Here is a 9260-nt window from a genome sequence, read left to right as displayed (position 1 = left end):
GCAACCTGCAAATTAGAACTTCGAAATAGCATGATCCAAGAGGCCAAACGGTCATGGCTAGAGGAAGGCACATGTAGAACAACCAGGCTGCTTTGGCCGCAAATAGAAAAGAAAAAGACGAAAGAGTTGCTGTGCCTCTCAAGAGAGGACATTGCGACGGTCACGGCTTGTGTAACCGGTCACTGGCTATTTGGCAGGCACTCCTCAAGACTAAGAATTTTCTCCCACGAATATTGCAGAAGTTGCAGAGATGAGGAAGAGGAAGAAACCGTAGAGCACTTCTTCTGCAGCTGCCCAGCTTTGGCCAAGAGGAGAGCAAGCTTTTTAGGCAGGCCCTTCTTTAGCTCTCTTACGGAACTATCACGCGTAGGTATAAAACCGATTCTACGCTTTATAAGAGCCTCAAATTGGTTCTCTGAAGAATAGTCACCGAGGTTCCCGTGTTCTGCAGTGGTACCACAATGGACCTTCAAAAGGTCTAAGTGAGTTGGTAAATTGAACCGACTGCCACATCAACCTAACCTAACCTAACCTAAGGTAATGAAAGGTGGAGTCGACAGTTCTTCTTTTCTTATGTCGATTTCGTTTCTACCGAAAAATGCAACCTTCTCCCTTAACACCCTTTTATTAGCTTCACCTGTATGTTTGTATGTATGTATGTTTGTAACCGACTCCTTTGGACTCGATTTTGACCCACTTTAAACGGACAGATTTAATTCAAACTTTGTACACTTATCAAGAATCAACGACAATATAATAATTTCATAAATTTATCTCATTATCCTGATTAGGATCGCTAGGATTAAATAATTTCCTCACACAGCCTCTGTGTGAGAGCAAGTAAGACAATCACGCTGTCTGCGCATGCGTACCGTCTACTTACTTTCCGGCTCGAGCACTCGAGCATTAGAAAAAATTTTATTTTTAACAATAAAAAAAAAACTAAAAAACACGCTTTTAAAGCATATCAAACTAAAAAGTAAAAAATAATTCTTAATATAAGTTGAAAATAATAATGAACAAAAAATATTAGTATTATTGTGAAAAAGCGTGGGGCGCTCTTTGCCATATTTTTCGTCTATCGAGCAACCCACACTTTTTCACAATAATACTAGTATTTTTTGTTCATTATTATTTTCAACTTATATTAAGAATTATTTTTTACTTTTTAGTTTGATATGCTTTAAAAGCGTGTTTTTTAGTTTTTTTTTTATTGTTAAAAATAAAATTTTTTCTAATGCTCGAGTGCTCGAGCCGGAAAGTAAGTAGACGGTACGCATGCGCAGACAGCGTGATTGTCTTACTTGCTCTCACACAGAGGCTGTGTGAGGAAATTATTTAATCCTAGCGATCCTAATCAGGATAATGAGATAAATTTATGAAATTATTATATTGTCGTTGATTCTTGATAAGTGTACAAAGTTTGAATTAAATCTGTCCGTTTAAAGTGGGTCAAAATCGAGTCCAAAGGAGTCGGTTACAAACATACATACATACAAACATACAGGTGAAGCTAATAAAAGGGTGTTAAGGGAGAAGGTTGCATTTTTCGGTAGAAACGAAATCGACATAAGAAAAGAAGAACTGTCGACTCCACCTTTCATTACCTTAGGTTAGGTTAGGTTAGGTTGATGTGGCAGTCGGTTCAATTTACCAACTCACTTAGACCTTTTGAAGGTCCATTGTGGTACCACTGCAGAACACGGGAACCTCGGTGACTATTCTTCAGAGAACCAATTTGAGGCTCTTATAAAGCGTAGAATCGGTTTTATACCTACGCGTGATAGTTCCGTAAGAGAGCTAAAGAAGGGCCTGCCTAAAAAGCTTGCTCTCCTCTTGGCCAAAGCTGGGCAGCTGCAGAAGAAGTGCTCTACGGTTTCTTCCTCTTCCTCATCTCTGCAACTTCTGCAATATTCGTGGGAGAAAATTCTTAGTCTTGAGGAGTGCCTGCCAAATAGCCAGTGACCGGTTACACAAGCCGTGACCGTCGCAATGTCCTCTCTTGAGAGGCACAGCAACTCTTTCGTCTTTTTCTTTTCTATTTGCGGCCAAAGCAGCCTGGTTGTTCTACATGTGCCTTCCTCTAGCCATGACCGTTTGGCCTCTTGGATCATGCTATTTCGAAGTTCTAATTTGCAGGTTGCCATGGGTATCCCAATAGTGCCCCTGTTTTCACATAGGGGTAGATTCGTACCTTTCCTGGCTAGCTCATCAGCCCTGCAGTTTCCTTCAATATCTCTGTGTCCCGGGACCCATATGAGGCTGACCTTGAACACGGTGCTAATATCGTTTAGAGCTGCGAGGCATTCCTGCGCAACCTTCGACCTCAACATTACCATGTTCATTGATTTAATGGCCGCCTGGCTATCCGAGAAAATATTAATCATAGTTTTCGTTACGGCATGTGTACTAAGGTACACAGCCACCTCTTTTATAGCTAAAACTTCTGCCTGATAGACACTGCAGTGGTCCGGAATTCGGACGGATAGTTCCAATCCTAGTTCCTTAGAGAAAACTCCGTAGCCAACCCTATTGTCTAGCTTGGATCCATCTGTGTAAAAATTCAATTCCCCCCGTCTCCATGGTCTTGGCGTTTGCCATTCTCCTCTTGACGGGATGCTCGTCTTAAAGAGCCTATTGAAGATTGGTTTGGGAGCGGAGTAGTCAACTTCTTGGTTGTAACTACCCAGAGTGTGAAGTATGGAAGCGTGACCAAACCGCCGATCCTTCCATAGCACCATACTTCTTAGTTTGAGCGCTGAATCGGCGGCCGCGTATTTTCCCACCAGGTTTATTGCGGGTAAATTGGTAATCACCTCCAGCGCCTTATTTGGGGTGGTCCTTAAGGCACCCGAAATGCATAGAAACGCTGTTCTTTGGACCTTACTCAATAGTTTTAGGTAACTTGCCTTTTGAGTTGCTGGCCACCATACAAGTATTCCATATAAGAGTATTGGCCTGACCACCGAGGTGTATAGCCAGTGTGTAATACGAGGTGTTAACCCCCACTTGATTCCGACCGCTTTTTTGATGTGTATAATGCAACGTTGGCCTTCCTTACTCTTTCCTCTATATTAGGTCTCCACGTTAGTTTCCTGTCTAATATGAGTCCTAGATACTTAACATTCTCCTTCAAGGATATCTCCACACCCAAAAAGATTAGCGGGGAGACAATGTGTTTCCTTGTGAAGAGAATTGCTTCGGTTTTCTCGGGGTTTACTCCGAGTCCCCTACTCTCTGTCCAGTTCCTAAGCGTGGCCATGTTAGAGCGCAGAATCTCCATTAGGGTATTTGCCTTTGACGGCAATTGCCAGATCGTCAGCATATGCTGTGACATGGCAACCCCCCCTCTCTAGTGCCACCAGCAGAGAGTTCACCGCCAGATTCCAGAGAAGAGGGGAGAGAACCCCTCCCTGAGGAGTGCCTCTACAGACCTTTCTGCTTATTGTGGTGTTGCCGAGCTTAGCGGTTATCGTCCTGCTGACAAGTATAGACTCGATCAGCACCGCCACATTCTTGTCAACTCCAAGCTCTTCTAAGGCACCCGTTATGGCGCTTGCGTTAATATTGTTGAAGGCGCCTTCTATGTCTACAAAGGCAACCAGGGCGTACTCTTTGTCGAATAAACTTCTTTCCACCAACCCAACGAGCGAGTGCAAGGCGGTTTCCGTGGATTTGCCTTTCGTATAGGCATGCTGCGCTGGGGAGAGCCTACTTGTTGGTATCACGCCCCGTACATAATCATCCACTATCCTCTCTAAAATTTTGAGAAGGAAAGACGTAAGACTGATGGGTCTGAAGTCCTTAGGGTTGGTATGAGAGGACCTGCCCGTCTTGGGTATAAAGGAGACTTTTGTCTCTTTCCAGCCTAGCGGGATGTAGCCCATGTTAAGGCAGCTTCTTATAATAACCACAATGAACGAAGAGATAGTACCCCGTGATTGCTGTAGCTCTACCGGGTGTATTCCGTCAAGTCCCGGTGACTTGTAAGGACCAAAAGTCTTAATAGCCCATTCAATTTTTTCGTTTGTAATCAGTCGGTTTCCCAGATCAGATAGCCCCCCTTCATTCTGGGGGTCATTAGGTTCCACCGGCTTGTTTCCAGGGAAGTGTGTGTCCAGGAGGAGACCTAAAGATTCCTCGCTCGTCGTAGTCCATGAGTTCCCTTGACCCTTGAGATAGCCAAGGTTGCATGGCGACTTTGCGAGAATTCTTCTTAATCTGGCCGCTTCCGTGGTTTCCTCAATTCCCTTGCAGTAACTTTGCCAGGATTTACGTTTCGCAGTTCTAACTGCTTTTTTGTATATTTTCAGATCAGCCTTGTAGGCTTCCCAGTCCTCTGCTGCTCTCGTGGCTTTGGCCTTGTTGAACATTGAGCTATTAGATTCACGTAACAAGGATAATTGTTTCGACCACCAAGGTGGTTTGCTTTTTCCCCTGTATCGAACAACCGGGCACCCGGCTGACAAAGAACTATTCATGGCTTTAGTAACCTGATTAACCAACCCATCCAGCTCCACCTGCGTGGCGGGGTCTCGGGGAGGTATCTTCGGCAGTAAAGTCCTTAATTTATTATTGTAAACCCCCCAGTCGGTATTTCTAACATTTCTGAACTCCCTTACTTGGGGGGTCTTAAGATCTATTTCGAATTCAATATAACGATGGTCAGAATACGATTTTTCCTTCAGTACTCTCCATCTCTTGATTTTATGGGCAAACATGTCTGAAGCCAGAGTTATGTCCAAAACTTCCTCTCTACTCTTTGTTATGAAGGTCGGCTCTGAGCCTAAATTCAAGACACTAAGTTTGTTCCCTAGAATGAAGTCTAGTAACGACTCACCTCTAGCATTCGTGTCCGTACTCCCCCACATCAAGTTGTGGGCATTAGCGTCGCAGGAGGCAACCAGTGGTTTGTCCTTGAAGGCTGCTTCCTCGGCCAAGGTCCGAAACCCATCTGGTGGTACGTCCTTGTCATGGGCCATGTAGGCAGAGGCTACCCAAAAGCTGGTTTTGTCCAGCTCAATGCTTGCCACTACCAGATCGCCGTCACTAAGCTGTGGGAGTAGGAAGATGTTTAAGTTGTTCCTTGCTAATATGCAAGCTCGAGTCTTACCTGCATTTTGTGCGGCAATAAGCTTAAAGCCCTTCATCCCAAGTCCGCAGATTTTATTGCCGTGTATCCACGGTTCCTGGATGAGGGCAACGTCGAGTCCACCGGCAGCCAGGCGGACCTCAAGGTTCGCAGACGCGAGTTTAGAGTGGTGGAGGTTGATCTGGATCAGCTTCATCAGAATCTGTCCGTTTTACCTCCACCATCGTGACATCCACGTCCGCCTCTTCGATCTCCTCACCCTCGGTGTCATCGGCGAGGAGGTCTTCTTCGTAGAATAATGGCCCCAATCCGGATAGCCTCTCCGAGTCAGATGAGCATTGGCTGCTTGGCGACACTTCTTCACCACCGCTGCGCAGGCCGGACTTGTCGCTCTCCTCACTAAGGTCCAAGCTCGGCTCGTCGCTGCGGTAGATTCGAATGGTTGCGTCATTAAACCCGAATCTCACCATCCAATCCTTTTGCGCCAGTGGGGCTAGCGATTCGGCGTTGAGGATCAGCAACACCTGCCTTCTATTCTCTACTGGCTCCTCTATCTTTCCTACCCTCAAATTATGACTTGGCAGGTCCTTATTACAGGATCTGAAGATCCGCTCAATTCTTTCAGGCTCGGCGGGTCTGGCCGGAATCCAAACTCGAGCCCTCGGTCTGCTAGGAATATCTTACTTGTTGACGGCCTCGAGCTTGGCTCCCGGCCAAACTTCACCTACCTTACTAACGGCCAACCTATAGAGCTGGGCTGACCCATGGTCCTCGCAGGCGATGAGTTTAGCTCTACCCTGATACCATCCGGAATCATGGCAGAGAGGAGGAGGTCCAGGATTTTCCTCTAGGACTTGGAGGTAGATTTCGGCGATCGCTTCCTCCACCAACCTCCACTTCTCTTTGGGGATAGTCCCTTCCTCCTCCCCTCTGTCGATGATTGCCAGTACCTCACCGCCTCCCTTCACTACGTCCCTGAAGGTGGGGTATTTATGGCCGCCTGTTCTTGGTCTTTTGGTGACCCCACCCCCTGCCTGTTCAGCAGACCGCTGCCTTTTTGGAGCAGAGCCTGCCGGTCTTCCCAAGCTGGCTACTACTCCCCTCGCCCACTCCAGTGACCTAACCTGCTCCTCCGTGAGCTGCTCTGTCGGCAGGTCCCCGATCTTGTTCACGACCCTCATGGCCGTCTTTTTGTCATAATAGGCCTGCTTCGAGGGGCGGACATGTTTAGCCGACCCCCCCCAGGCCTGTGTTTGCAACTTTCCTCGAGCTGCTCGGAATGTCGGCAGCATCCTGCCGGGTTATTTTCGAAGCAGGTGCCGAACCCCGCCCTTGGGTTAAGGTGTGTGTGCTTTGGGGTCTGACTTCCCTAGGCGGAGCTGACGCTGCAGCTCCAGCCATGAATCGGTTGGAGACCGGTTTGCCCAAGCCTCCACTCCCCCCTCTGCCTCCTATGGTACTCGTACCAGGACCAGCCCTACCGCTTAAGCCCCCTCTAACTCCTGTCACTGGCGGTCCGCTAAATGCCCTGCTCGAGGCTGTAGCATTAATTGGAGCCACCCCTGTCGGTTTTTTTGGAGGGCCGTCCTCCTTGTTGTGTTGTTTTTTGTTAAAAATTGCGCTCATAATTTTGGTCCCACGAGTGTCGGACAATGGAGGTCCGCCCGCACAGAGGTCCGTGTGCGCAGGTAAGGCTTGATAGAACCGGAGGTCGCCAGGTATCCGGAGCACTCCGTTCGAGACTGGGCTATTTGTTAATCTGGGTCCCCAGCCAGGCTGAACATCAGCACGGGTCGTCTAACACCTTGTTCCAACCCAGAGCTTTTTTAGAGAGGTTTGCTCCTCCATTACCTCCATAGGCCACGATCAAAAACCATTTCCATATAACTTAGCTATTGAGGAGCTTAAGCACATAGCACTGATTTCTGATTTTAGCTGGACACCATTCTGACATCGTACAGAACCTAAATTGTAGTGGCCATTAACAGTCGGCACCCTCGTGGAGGGTTCAGCCGGAGGATTTTCGCCGACCTTTCATTACCTTAAACATGAGTAGCATGTCCAACATGTCTCTACGACTTCAAATCGTTGGAAGATTTATAAGCTAATCAAGCTTAAAAATACAAAACTAAGTGACTAAGGCCGGGACCAAAAAACTTCGTCAATTGCCTCTTGCAATTGAAAAGCTACGCTGGTTGTTCGTACCGAGAGTAGAAAGGTCTTTCTGTACTTGGTTCTTCAACTTTGTTCGTGAGAGCCCCTTCCATGGGTGCCGACGAGTCGAAGGACCTTTTCAGTAAAGCGTCTGTGGTGTAGTGGTTCGAAGTATGTACTACCTTTTTGTAAGACCGGCGTAAAATTTCAGACCATGTCAGCTGAAATGTTCTATCTAGTGGGAAAACTCACCACCACGATGACAGTGAGGTTGTCGTTTCTTCTCTCTCTCTATCAACAACAATTTTATAAGTTGATGCTATGGTAAGTATGGAAAGGCGGCTCCGTCGGTGGATAGCTGACGCATAACATCAAAAAATAAAAAAAAATAAACGTGTTTTTCTAATAGCGGTCGCCCCTCTGTAGGCAATGGAAAACTACCGAGTGTATTTCTGTTATGAAAAATACCTTTTAATAAAAATATAATAGCCGTACGGAGTTAGCATAAAACTGTAGGTGCCTCCCCTTGTGCGCACGCTTATAAGAGCCATTCTATTATTGTTATTATAACTATGCCCATGTCGGTAAAAAGCTTATGGCTCATTCCATCTCAAATCACCCAGGCCCGGGGAAAGTGAATTTAAGTTTGCGATAAAACTCACAGGGATTGTTCCTTGAACAATTTAAGGAGACACGTATTTTTTCTTTTTGCTCAGAAATGCAAATTTTTCGAATAATGAATTTTTTTCTTTTTGAGTACGAACGCTTCTTTTTTCCTCTCTTAATAGCAACTTTTGATGAAATCGTTTATAACTGCCGCAAAAAAGCAAGGATTCTAACGATTTTTTTTTAAATTGCAGATATTGATCTACTGAATCGATCTAGTGAACTAAACTTCAGTAATTGTTTCTTAATAATTAATTATTGTTTATAAACAAAAAAAATTTTTTTTTTCAAATTGATTTTTTGCAAATTGCCACATCTTTTTTTTCTCTCAAACTTTTTTGTCTATTAGGGAATAGTATGGGAACCATCCCATTACATTATTTTATCGAAAAAATCTGCTCTCTTATCAGTGGTGGAAAATGAGTGTGCATTGTGCCATTTTCGGCCATTTTGGAAGTAGCCGGCACCTTAAGCACAATCGATTGATTTTCGGCACTATTCTGGCATAACTCAATGCAAGCAGAAGAAGCTCTCATTCTCATTCTGCATATACGCTTACAATTGTTGTGTAAACAAATTGGTTGCGATTTCATCTCTAAAGCAAATATTGAATTTCATTTAATATACATTTTTAGATTTAAATAATCATATACCCATTTTAGATACATATTTTTTTGTGGAACAGATGCCGAAATATTTCTTCGTAAAGGAAATTTTACGGAAACTGAAATTAAATTTTTTAATTAAATGCTTTACAATTTAATGTTAAATTTAGCCAAGATTTAAGAAAGAGAACCTTGATAATGAAATTTTTTAAAGCCGTTTCGGCTTTAGAGTCAAAGTCAGTAAACTCTGGCGATATAAAATAATGTATGTAATGTATACCTATAAAATTATTTCCTGAAGCCGAGATGATAAATGCAGAAGAATCGGGAATATAGAGCATTCGTTTTATTAGAATGAGTTGATGTTTCCAAATGTGTTTCATATCGCGCAGGGGACACTGTCTTTGTCACATTCTTCAGCTTGCGTTGGGCGCATTTTTTTTTTATTTAAAAAGTTCATTTAAACCAAAAAACAGGTTCAAGTTGGCTATAAAAACGGTTGGACATTTAGTCTGCAAATACTTTAGCAATAAAACATACCGATGCTTTGTATTTTTGTAATACGGGGTTAACCACGATTTTTGTTCATACGTATTTTTTTTTAACTACACAAGTACTTTTGGGTATGCAATATTAGTATAATAAAGTGGAAGTATGAAATGGCTTAAAATTTAATTTTAGGGAACTTTTTTCGTTGAAGGTGTTGCACTTTTTCTTCTACATATATAAAGCATACTTAAATT

At 44.2% G+C, this 9260-nt stretch overlaps 1 long non-coding RNA gene across 1 annotated transcript; it reads right to left on the bottom strand.

Annotated features, from left to right (window-relative positions):
• Positions 1-4965: 4965 nt before the first annotated feature.
• Positions 4966-5427, bottom strand: LOC118755568. Its single transcript, XR_004995024.1, has 2 exons — positions 5114-5427; positions 4966-5054 (listed from the first exon to the last, which is right to left on the bottom strand). It is a non-coding gene; the product is annotated as an uncharacterized LOC118755568 (long non-coding RNA).
• Between the last annotated feature and the right edge of the window lie 3833 nt (positions 5428-9260).

This window comes from Rhagoletis pomonella, unplaced genomic scaffold (genome assembly GCF_013731165.1).
Source record: "Rhagoletis pomonella isolate Grant_MI unplaced genomic scaffold, Rhpom_1.0 Rhpom_scaffold_06627, whole genome shotgun sequence".
Classification (NCBI taxonomy): domain Eukaryota; kingdom Metazoa; phylum Arthropoda; class Insecta; order Diptera; family Tephritidae; genus Rhagoletis; species Rhagoletis pomonella.
This window is presented reverse-complemented; position numbering and strand designations above follow the sequence as displayed.